The sequence below is a fragment of the Mus caroli genome, unplaced genomic scaffold (assembly GCF_978045245.1).
Source record: "Mus caroli unplaced genomic scaffold, Mus_caroli_1 scaffold_7, whole genome shotgun sequence".
NCBI classification, from domain to species: Eukaryota; Metazoa; Chordata; class Mammalia; order Rodentia; family Muridae; genus Mus; species Mus caroli.
The window spans coordinates 107,966,791-107,979,948 of record NW_028227262.1 but is presented as its reverse complement, the minus strand read 5'-3'; positions in this window follow the sequence as shown (position 1 = coordinate 107,979,948).

The window sequence follows — 13,158 nt, the reverse complement described above, 5'->3', positions numbered from 1 at the left end:
TCTCTGGAGCTCCTGTTGGGAGTGAGCAGGAGCTATGTGGGCACTCCCTCCCTCCTCCCAAATTACCTGAGATTTAAAGAGACAGGCCCCAAAGTCCTGCCTACTGAGACCATGCGTCAGCTACAACTCTCTCCACCCTGAAACTCTTCCCCTGTTCTTAGGTCTTCAAAGAGATTAAAGAGCTGGCTCCTGGACTTTGGGATACCCAGTGACCTTTTTCTAGGAAGGCTTGAACAGGTCAGGCTCATTGCAGGATGGAGGAACTGCTGTCTGTTTTCACTGAAGGTCTGGGTTTTAAGTTCTCTTGAGTCTCAGGGTTAAATATCTCACCTGGCCCTGAACAAATATATAAATAGCAAAAAATCTCACCCACTTTGAGTTAGCACTGGTTTCTGTAAAGTACCAGACAGTACATGTAAGTATTTTAGGCATTATAAACCCAGTATAGTCTTTGAGAGACACTTTTTCTCTTTGGCTGTGGGTTGTCTCCATTATCACCATTTAATGATGTAGTATCCATCCCCAAGCTAGTGAGTCAGGGTATAAAATCTAGCGGTGGAAGATCGGGATTTTTCTAGGGGTAGGTGGGTTACCAAATAAGACACAGGTTGGTCCCAGTGAGGTGGCACCAACCTGTAATTCCAGCCCTATATATGTAGATGCAGAAAATGGAAAGTTGGAGGGCAGCCTGTGCTACACAGGGAAACTTTGTCTGGAAATTAAAGCTGTAAGAATGCCTAGATAATTTTTTCAATAAATATAAATATTTTATATGCTCTAGAGCATTTTATCTAGCAACTTCCCCATAAAGACATTGGGTCATTGCCACTGGCACTAGGCGCAACAATTGAGTGTGTCTCCACAAACTCACGTGGAACCTATAAGGCTATATTTTGCCCATGGAGATAATGGAGGTTCCAAGTGCTAGAGCGAATTCTCGAGGTCTGAGAAGTGAGCAGTGAAGCCCAAACTCACCCGGTACTCTGTAGTCTGCCTTGTTTAGGATTTTCCATGCACTCACTCTAATAGGCAAAATTCTGCAGAGTTAAGACTTCCTCAAACATAGTCACAGGCATCCTGGGTCATAGCAGCAGGAGCAGCAGCAGCAGCATTGGACTGCAGCAGGGGCCAACCTGCAGATAAATCTGGCTTATTTGCCTTACATGGAAGAACCTCTGCTTCATTCAAAAATCTTCTGCCTCCCAGGGGGCTCAATTATCTGGGATGGCAGCTGGCTGTTGAAGACACAGGTGTCTGTATGTCACTCTCCAGCTTCAGCTTGTTGTTTTCTATGTCTGATCCAAAGATCAGGAAGGCTCAATAAGAGAAGCGTGTGTGTGTGTGTGTGTGTGTGTGTGTGTGTGTGTGTGTGTGTGTGATTTGCCTGCGCTCTGGGTGCTATATTGTGCATACAACATGTGTTTGACATATGGTATGTATATTTCATATGCACCTTTGATCTGTTTGTGGTGCTTCCTGTGTGCAAGCTTCGTGTTGACTATGATACTGTATGGGGGTCTTATGTATGTGTATGTAGGATATGCAATATATTTTATGTTTATTGGCATTGTATGTATTGCATGTTTAATGAATGATACATCCATGGATTATGTGCTTTTCATGTAATGTGCACGGTACATGAAATACGTGTGTATGTTTTATGCTTAATATGCATGTAATAATGGTATGTTGTATGTATGTGTTTAGTATCTAGGTGTGGCATGCATAATGTAGTATGTGTTTGCTTGGTGGGGTGTGCCATATGTATTGTGTGGGACTAAGTTTGCATGACCAAACTCAAGCATGTGTGTGTGTGGGGGGGGGGGGGAGGGATTCTTGGGAGCAAAAGTAAGGTAACTGTGTGGGTGGGGTATGGAAAGGCCACCTTCAAAAGGAAAGCTACTTGTGTTCCTGCTCTTGGGCCTAAGGCCAGGCCATACAGCCCTGAGCAAACAATGCACTTCGATTAGCTGCCTTCCCCACCCACCTAGGGTCAGTGAGTTCGAGCTGGGTGGGGGGAAGGCTAGAATCCAAACCTTGAACCCAGGACCTTTGTGCCCATTAAGCCAAGTGTTTGTCTGACGCTGACCAACTCCACCTTCTCTGTCCTCTTCAGCTCCAGGAAAGGACCCCAGTTTAGTCACCAGTAGGAGAGTGGATAACACAGCCAGGCTTCTATCATGCTGTGGAATGAAATGATAGAAAGTCAGAAGAAATAAGTAATTTTCTAATTATCTTTCCTCTTTTTGCTTGGCTTTCTTCACTTGGCTTTGTTGTCAGATGGGTAGTGCTACAGATGGGACATTGATAATAGTATCAAAATGAGTAGAGGTACAATTGGGGTGACTTGACAGTCACAAATTTGGACATCAAAATTCTCTCTTTTTGTAGCCCACATCACGATCTTGGGGCAGGATGAGTCTGTAGACTGTTGTCTTTATCCAAGGTCTGACACTGGCACCCCCATCAGGCCCTTCCAGTCCTGCAGTTGACAGGTATGTCCCCCTATACTTCCTGGACTTCTGGTTCTGAGGGGACAGAAAGCATCTGAAGATCACAGTAGCTTTGTCCAGATGCCACCACTGAGAGAGGAATTAGTTTGACCTCCTAGAGCCAAGGGATGTTCTCATGTTGTATGCTGCCTGTGTTTGAGTGAGGGGCACACACAGGCTATCACAGGGATTGGCCTGAAGTAGTGAGACTTGTACTCTCACTATTTCTAAATCTATTCCCCTGATGACAAGCCTGAGGAGACTTGTGACACCGAGCCTGCTATTTAGCTTCCTCTACCATGGTCAGCAGACGACAAGTCTAGAACAGGCCAAGGCACTGCACAGGAGCAGTTCATTCTGTCTGTTTCTTTTTGCTTTGAGCTTAACCTCCACTCCCATTATATGCTGGGGTGATGGGGAGGCATCAAAATATTAGTGGCCCCCTCTAGGGGTCACATGAAGTGGGGCTAGAGATGTTAATGAAATTATATGTGTCTATCTGGGCTTCTGTGTGAGAATGGGCCTGAAATACCAGATTCTGCATTTGGTATGGTTGCTGAACCTAGGTACCGTGCATTCTGGAACAATTTGTTTTCCTGTAGGACCTGATGCATGCATCTTTCAATGCTTAGCAACTTCTGAACCTCTAGTCCCTAAGTGACAATAGTCTCCCTTGCCAACATCATAGTTTATGAAGTGTACATAAGTTGAATGAAATATATGTGGGGGTGGTACATATTATATTTGGGTGTGGTGTGTGCAGCATGTAGAATTTGTAATAGGTGCAGTGTATATATATATATATATATATATATATATGGGATATGCAGTATTATGTGCTATGTATGTATTTAACATATGCTTGCTAATATGTATATGTTGTAGCTATGATGTATTGTTAGGGCATGTATGCATTTGGCATATGTTGCATGTATGTTTATTATATGTAGAATGTACATGTGTATGTGGTACAGTTGGCATACATATATGTAGTTTTACTATTATGTAATCTGTGGTTTGTATGCAAATATGCCTTATATGTGTATGTGTTTGTTGAGTATGTATGTATTGTGTTATATGTATATGTAATGGATAGTTTGTTCACATGTGTGTGTTGCACATGTATGGTATATGGGCATGTGTATCCATGTCTAAAGCTCTTTGTAGTCTCTGCAGAACTCTGTATTTCTGGCTTCATAGTCCTCTCCAGTTCTTCTTCTTTCCCTTTCTAGTGACTCTCTCTGCCCATGCTTCTTATTTTGGGCCCTCCAGGAAAATGTTTATAGGCAGTTTGGTCAGCAGAAGATCTGGCCTGCTGATGGCTGGCAGACAGTGGGGTCTTTAGGGATGAAGCTAGGGCAGGACAGGGAGGAGAGAGAGGTCAGAACCAGTGCTCACTGAGAGTGGAATTTGTTCCAGTCACTGGGTTCAAAAGCCCTGAGTGCCAACTCATAAAGCCGGTAGAAGAGCTTGACAGGTTAGCAGGTGAACAGGCACATACCACACACACACACACACACACACGCACACGCACACGCACATGCACACGCACACGCACACACAGCACCACCCAGGGGCCACCATATCTGATTAGGAGGCTGGCCAACTGGGCTCTCATGCTAACTCTGTTGCGTCCCTGTCTGTGACTAAAAGACAGTTTGTGCCGAAACTCTTCAAGGTCCTTTTCAACTCAAACATCCTGTGATTCTGAAGAAATAGGAGTCAGGTGCAGTTTCGTGTGTACATAAAGACACTTCAGTTTTCACAGGTCAGGAGGTCTAATTCCTTGCAGAGCTTTTGTGCACCTTTTCCCCAGATGTGCCTTTGTTCCCCTTCTCTTCCTCCTGTCAACTGCCATTGTAGCTCCATTAATTTGCCCAACAGTAAATGAATGCTGTGATCATTTCCTGCTGTGTCCTGTGCAGGCCCCATGGAGCTTTACAACAGGAGAAGCCCTCTGGAGTTTCACACCCTGTGTTTCTTTGGAAAGTTCTAGACAAGAGTCAAAAGAAGGATGATTGAAAGGCCAAGGTGCCAACTACTGGCCCCTGGAGAGGCAGAGGCTGTGGTGAGCAGTTCCAGGAAGCTACTTCTTTCCAGAAGTATGCACATTTTTAAAAGTAGTTGATGCATACTTTGTGTGGAAAATGTATCAGTGTGTTAGAGCAATGTTTTGTTGTTGCTGTTGTTGTTTGATTGGTTGGTTTTGTTTTGTTTTTGGCATGGGGCACTGTGTAAGTGTGCCCATGTCTATTTTCTGGTGCCCTATGACTAATCTGTATATTTCAAAATCTACCCTGCCCCATGCTTTGCAGGACTCACCCAGGTCATATATGGGTAGATGGTCCCATCCATCCTATTGTCCTTTTTCCTGTGCTGGCTTCCTTGATATGATTCTGCCACCTTTCTAGCCACATTACTCTTGGCGGTCTGTTTGGCTCCACCTTGATGGGTACACTCATTCCAAGTGCAACAGCTGTAGACTTGTTCCACCTTGAGAATGCTTGTGCTGATGTTGGTGCCTGCCTAACCCAGTCAATGAGTCAGGCACTTGTTCCTCAGTATCCAACTCAGAAGATATCTGGGGAGGGTCTGAGCTTTGTTTTCTGTGGAACTTGAAACTATCTATTATGGATTTGTGAGAGAATTTGTTACTTTAGGGACCCCACAAGCTCTGACCTCACTCATTCAGCACCAGGCTCAATGTCACTTAAGCCCCAGCAGGGGCCCCCTGGAGATATGATGTGTAAAACAAGGTGTCAAAGTCCACAGCCTGCCCCTGGGTGAGCCACAGTCCTACAGGCCTTGTTTTCCCCAGCCCTGCTTTGGCTCTGTTGCTTCCTTCTTCGGCTCTCTTTCCCACCAACCATGAGGTCATCTTCCTTCTAAAACAGAACCTCAATCTTCTTAATCTCACTCACTGTTCTGCATCTCTTTGTCTGCAGAACCAAAGAGAAGGAAGACTGAAGAAGTGTACACAGCACTTGAAGCCAATGAGCTCTGCCAAACTATGCAGCAAAGGTGGGTTGTTAAGGTGGGTTGGCTTCTAGAAGAGAAAAGCAGAGAGAACAATTGATTTTTAGTTGTGGCAGCTTCGATCCAGCTTCAATGCTGTTGGAAGCTTGACTTTGACTAGTCACTGATTTGTAAAAGTAGTTCCTGATTTGTAAAACTAAAGACTCAGTGTCTTAAGGGCCCCTGTTCCCCTCTTCTTTCTCTATATTTTCAGACCACCCCTCTTCCCTTCAACTTCCCCAAGCTGGAATGAAGGCATTTTCACCTGGAGGAGCTTCTTACAAATGGATCTTACCTTCTCTGGTCAAGTCTACATGACTCTATATAAATAACACTGGCAGGTGCTCCACTAGGGAGGGAGACAAAAGAGAAAGCCACAGGCTAAATCAGGGCAAACATGCTTCTGATCACCTTCTAGCTCAGGGTAGCAGAAGTGTAATGATTTCCAACCTTGTCCATTCATAAAATTCTATAAAGCAAAATGGGGGGGGAGGAGACAAGGTGTGTAGCTCCTCTAGTCAAACAAGAGTAAGCAGACTTACTATTATAGGGTAACGTCTGAATTCTAGGTTCACATCTACCATCTGTTTCTATTCTTCATGAATTATCTGTTTACGTAGCCAAAGATTTGGAGATGTGGATGAGGTACTAGGAGTCTAGAAGAAATAGTATTGTTTAGGGCTCAGGCAATGGTCTTGAATTTCTTTGTGGCTGCTCCACCCCCACCCCCACCCCCACTTTGGAAAGGGTGTATTTGATTCTTGTCCGAGCCTTTCAAAAGCACATTTTATCACTGATCTTTCCCCCGATTTGCTCCCACCTGCTCTTATTCTTTTTCTCTCTCCACCCCAAGAAACTCAGTGAAAGGGCAGCCTATGAGGTGATAAGAACTCTTTTAAATTCTATTTATTCAACGCAAGCACTCAGTGAAACACCCCATCACCTCCGTCATAAAACTAAGCAAAATGCCAGACTTGTTAAAGAGTGGGGGTGATTGCTTAATGTGCATAGACATGAAGAAAACTGTGGGAAGAAGTTGCTTCTTCTTTTTAACGATACTAGTCTACGTGGAGGGATGAGGAACAAACATCAGAGAGCAAGAGGAAATGTTCTAGGGGCTGGAGGCATATGTGAGGTTAGGGGAAGATTCTGAGCCCTGGAATCAAGATGCAAGTCCCCATTTCTCACAGGTAGGGGATTACAGTTCAATCTGTGATATAAGGGAAACTGGGCTCCATTGGGAGGATGTTCCAAAAAACAAAGGAGCACCAAGATGGGGCACAAGGCCTGGGGAGATTCTGTGCTGGATACTTGAGCAGGGTGTGGTAGGAGACTGAGAGGAAAGTGAAGAGGCAGCAACTAAGGGGGCCAAGAAAAGGTTACCCAGCTAGGAACAAGGCAGGGCCTGAAGCCAAATAGCACATTCTCTGGGTAGCTGTTGGGCAATTCTGGGTCTACCTAGGCAGAGAATGTGAGGTCCCTAGTCAGTCACTAAAATAACAGGAAATAGAGAGAAGGCGGGGTGTGGGGGGAGACCTTAGTTATTCTGCAACTCCTGCCGGTCTGTCCCCTCCCTGCCACTAGGCACAATTCCAGGACAAGGGACAAGGGACTGCCCCATATGTAGATCTCTATGTATACTCGAATGTGGATGTCTGAACATGCTACCGGTGCTTATTCAGCTTAGGTGTACCAGAACATGTATGGAGCTCTGGGAGCTAGGAACAGAGTATGAGATGAACGGAGGTGAGCTGAGTGAAGTATGCAATAGCTTCCTGATAGGAATCTACTTGCACAGTGCCTCATGCTGTCACTGGGAGACAATTCCCACACAGGGATCCCATTTGCCTTCCTTTGCTCCCTTTCCTTCTTCTGTCTCCAAGGTATGCAGCTATCTAGGCTGGGCCATAAGTCCTGGCCCACAGATCACAGTGTACAAGGGAACCATCAGAACACGGGACTACCAGTGAGAGTTAACATTGAAACCACCACTGTGTGAGTTTTTGACCAAGGGCATCTGACCATTATGGAGGACATTCTCCTAAGGTATATTGAGAGATACACAAGTAGCCCTGAGCTTGGCATTACTTCAAAGTGTCACTGGGTTTCAGAATTTGTCAAGAATGTAGTGTCCCACATAGGTGGGTTGATTCTCCACCTGTCCATATGGTCGAGGGAGATAAGTCTTTCCAGGCGTTCATAAGCCCTGGATTATCTTCCTGCTCTGAACTACTCAGGCCTATGACCTCAACTGGACAGCCTGAGAATTGACTTCCTTGTCTGTAAAGAGGAACATTCATCCTGCCCTGTTAACTTTATAGGGCTGTTGTTAGGATTAAAGGTGATAATGGACATGAAAAGATTTTATATACTATAAAGTAAGGCAGGAATGCAAAGCACTGACATGATCAATGTTGCTTGGATGGGAGTATTTGAAAATGAAGAGTCTTAAGAGATAGCTTTATCTCAAGTTGCATAGCTTACAATGGAAGCACTGGCTTTGAGGCCAAAAACATTTGAGTCATAAAGTCAGATTTGGCTAATTTCTGCTTGGGTGATCTTGAGCAAATTGTCCACCTGTCTGAAACTCAACTTCCTTGTCCACAAACTGAGCACAGCAATAGTCACTTCACCTTTGGCAAGAAACTCACCTTTCTTTGGCCTTTCATTACCTGTTTGTGAATGAGTATAATAACAGTTAACTTATAGGCTTGTGGGAATTAGACATGACAGGTGTACAGGACACCTGGCCACTGTTAAATATATACTAATAAATAACCCATTTTGTTTGATACCTTAGTCTTTGGAGACTATCTTCTGCCCTAGAGCCCTTTTGGAGACTAGCTTAACTTCCATGAAATGGAAGTCCCGTTCCATTTCCGAGGTGAACATATCCAAACGTTGATTCTTAGCACCTATACAGGTAAATTTCTCTAACATTCATTGTAAATGTCTTACCTCATCCGTCCTGTGGAGTGTTTAAATATGACGATTAAATATGACCATAGGTAGAGGAGAAATTCTTTTTTTATTAGATATTTTATTTTTTAATTTTATTTTAATTACGTATTTTCTTCATTTACATTTCCAATGCTATCCCAAAAGTCCCCCATACCCTCCCCATCACACTCCCCTACCCACTCAATCACACTTCTTGGCCCTGGCGTTCCCCTGTACTGAGGCATATAAAGTTTGCAAGACCAATGGGCCTCTCTTTCCACTAGCCTAAGTAAGTCTAATATTTCCCCATAGGCTCTTCTAACCAGATCAGCCCTGTCCAAACTCAAGAGGATATCTTAAGCCAACGGTTCTCAAGCCTCCTAAGGCTGTGACCACTTAATATAGTTCCTCATGTTGTGCTGACCCTCAATGATTATTTTCATTTCTACTTCATATCTGTAATTTTGCTACTGTAATAAATTGTAATGCAAGTATCTCTGTTTTTGAGGATCTGTAAAAGGGTTATTCATTTCCTCCAAAGTGATAGTGACCCACAGATTGAGAACTGCTGCCCCAAAGTAGTCTATACTTTCATCACCAGCTCATTCAATGACGTGTGGCCCAAATGCTGTGCTATCTCCTTCCCACACTTTCCAGCCAGTTCCATCATGTTCCATAAGTCTAGACTCATTGATGATTGTGTGTTTCATCTCTCTTCTCAGGGTGCACAGCGAACTACAGCACAAATGGCTTTCCTACCTTTACCTTTCTTCCACTTTGAAATCCTCCAAGGAAGAGGCCAAACCACAGTGTATTCCTACTTCGCTCCATTAGTGCCCTTGGCATAACGAATGTTGAACTCCATTTTGTAAAAAACAAACTGTGTCACAGAACTTGCAAGTCATTCAGTATGTATATTTACTTTCCAGGGTAAAGTTAGGTAAGTGCAGACAAAAAGAGACCAGAATATGGCAAAACTACTATGGAGAGGTGACCATGGGAGTTGGGCATGTTGATCAATCCACAACCCACATACAAAGAAGTGTCTGGCCATCTGCTCCTGAAAGATTTATTGTCTTGAGGTGAGCAGGGTGCAGCAGATGGGATGAAGAGGGCGGGGTGCATGTAGTAAAGCCACCTGTGTCTCCAGCTACTGCCATCTTTTCTGATGTGAGCTACCCCATCACAGGTACCTCTATAGACCTGTGACAGAGTGATAAAATGTAATCCTTGACCTCTGGTGCTATGGTTCAAGGACTCAGGTTTTTTTTTTTCTATGAAGGAAGAAGAGAATACTGAGAGTTTCATGAAAGGAAAAGAACAAAATAGCCACAGTGGCCTTCTCTGAAATTGTTTTATATGGGCCGAGAGGAGAAAAAAATGAGAGCCTAGGAGAAGGATGGAGACTAAGGAGTCCCTAAGGAAGAGGAGCTGATCATGCACTGGGGGTTATAGTTTTTGACCCTAGATCTCAAGAAAGGCTTTGAAGGACACAACCAAGGACATTTCCCTGATATTTCTTTGATGTTTCACTATTCTTATTCCTTATTCCTGAATTAAGGAGGCAACTGGGCACTGAAAAAGAACAGAAGGAATGAGGACAGAGCCTAGCCCAGGCCAAGACATTACAGTGCTACCTTGCATCATATAATCTTAACCTGCATGCTTTCACACGCATGCTGCTGTTTTGTCATCAGAACTGTGCCAGGTTGACAAGCCAGAAATCAAGATGATCACTGACTTCTGTCCAAGTTCCCTCAGTTAATCCCATTAGCAGAACAAGGGTTTGGAATTAAGTCTAGTCCTTAGTATATGATTCCTGAAGGACCCAGCTCTACATCGGACCCTATAAGAACAAGGAAGGAAGCAATTGTTCTTGAGCTCACTTCGCCTATGTCTACGACCTACAGTGGTCGCTGACCAGAACAATCCACAGTGGGACTAGGAGACGGAGTCATGATACTGTAATGAAAACATTGTGTTAGTCTTATAGTTGACTTTCTAGCTGGGTGAGGAAGGTGTCAGGACTTTGGCCTCAGAAGGCAGGGAATGAGGGCAGTTTGATTGGATAATATTCATCTGCAAGAATCTTTAAGCAGAAGCCTTCTACTTGGCACTGCTTGGGAAGCAGCAGACTCACATTCTATTTCCAGCTGCAGCTCAGCCTTGCATAAGCCTCTGCACCCTCAGGCCCAATTGGCTCTAATTGCCACCTCCTCAATCTTGGTATGACAAAGAAGACGTACAAGAAGAGTAAAGAAGGTGTGTCTAGTCCTTCCCCAGGTGGCTCCTGACTGGCTGCTATGCCAAACAGAGAGAATGGGCCACATAGCCCAAACCTCTCCCACCAGGGGGACTACTTATCACCTGTTCCAAGTGTTTCTTTCCTTGGATCGGTTTTCACCTTTCCCTCATTACCCCTTAAGAAACAAGCATGTCTTGACAAAGAGGTAAATAGTTCATGCCCCTTACAGCATAGTGTCCTCTCAGCTTTTCGAAGCATTCCTAGAAGGGCTAAAGACCCAATGCTTGGCTTTTCTCTCCATCTCCTTTTCTGCCCATCGTCTATGACAAGTCCACTCTACTCTGAGGTTTTATTAAACCAGCCCCCCCCTTCCATTTCTCCCCCATTTTAAATTTGTATCTCTCAATTCTAGTCCGTCATATTTTATCTTGCATTTCTTTAAGCATGCCAGCCCCACTGGTGGTACTCTGATCCCTGGCCTTTTCTCCAAAGACTGAAGACAGAGCCATTATCAGGGGCAGAGTCTTGTCAAATCAATAATATACTTTGCAAACACCTGAGAGGGAACATCTTCTTAAGTTGAGCGACACCTGTAGGAACAAAACATTTTCATCCCTCCCCTGCCTCTGGCCTGTAGGACATGCAAGAGCAAGCATTTCCTGCATTCTCTCAGAAGGAACCAGAAAGGGAGCAGGGCAGGAGAGGCCATACTGGGACAGCAGGGTATCTTTCACTCCATCTTGCACTTGCATCTCCTCTACTGCTGTCTAGGGAGCCCATAAAGCAGGTAGTTCACTCCGTTCCATGCTTTAGCCCTTCAGGTCATGGGGCACTTGCTACATCTGCAGAGCCTTTCTATTTTCTCTCCTCCTCTTGGGCCCTTGAGGATGGACTTGGAAGCTAGTAGCTCAACCAAATGCTTCTCACAGAGAGTATCATTACACATGTGTAGGTTCCAAAAGTTCCATCCAGAGACCTGCTGTGAAATTCTTCTGACTAATATCCCTCACCTTTCTTCTTTTTCCTTTCTCCTTCCCTATAATCCTCTATTTCTGCTGTCCTTTCTTTCTTCTTCCTCCTCGTTCTTTCTTCTCTTAATCATGTGCACATATTCACAGAGAAGTATGTTGAAGTGAACAACAAAATGACCACTAGTAAGTTCCTCATTTTTAAAAGTTCATTCAGGATATTCCACTCATGTTATGTGCATCTTTATTATAACCTCACTCAAAGGCAAGAAGTAAAGAAAAAATTAAACAAAATTAGTTCATGTATGTGGAGGCGGGGGTAGGAGAACTTAAAACAGGTCAATTATTCATAGATTCAGTTAATGAATATTTATTTTGTAATGCATGGTACCATGAATTGTACAAGGTCCTGAGAATACAATAGTGAATAAAATGAATGTTTCCCCTGTGCCACTTATAGTCTAATAAGAAAAATAGATATTAAAGTCCAAGAGAAAATTTAAGTGATCTGGAAACAAAATGGATGTGTTCTAATTTCCCTTGGGGGTAAGGGATTAGATACACACATACACACACACACACACACACACACACACATACACACATATATACAAACACACATATACCCAGAACATACAAACACACACACACACACCCAGAATACACACACACATACACAGATGCAGATACACACACACATATATATAAATTCACACATATACCCAGAATACACTGCTTTTTAAAGGTTGAAGGAGAATGGATTTCAAGGGTAAGAAGATCTGTAGAGTCCTGACAAAAGGAAGAAGTACAATCCAGGAACTAAAAATAATTCATTGGATGAATTACATTAGGAAGGAGAGAGATGCCCATAGAAGCTGCAAAAGTTTAAACAAGGAACTGCTTTACCAAAGGCCATTATTTGTACCAGGGGTTACATTGTTACATTTCATAAACAAATTTTGGATATAGTGTATACTAGGGACTTGAGTTGACCAAAATCACATGCAAACAGAGCGAGCAAGACTATGATCCTGTCATGCAGAAGTAAGGTGTTGGTGGCCTATTTTATGAATGGCAACAGTTTGAAGAGTTGAAAACAAATTTTCATTTTTTGTTTTTTGAGTTGTGAAACAGGATCTCACTTTGTAGCTCAGGATAACTTTGAATATATATTCTTATTGTCTTTGCCATTGTCTCCTGAGTTTTGGGGACTATAGGTGTACACCGTTACACTTGATTTAGGAAGAATATTTTCTAATGTTACAATGATATGAAGTAGTATTCATAACATATCTAATGATTAAAAGAAAGAATTGCTTTTCAAACATACTATACTTTGATATTCTTAAAAGTATAGATACAAGTTCTTTGTCACACTGAAGATATCTTTGGAAGCACATGTAACAAATTTTTATTTGAAATATCACTAGAGGAAATATATAAGGAACTAAGGTTTGTGCTTCATTAGAATTAGTTTACTTTAACAGAAACGTCATAG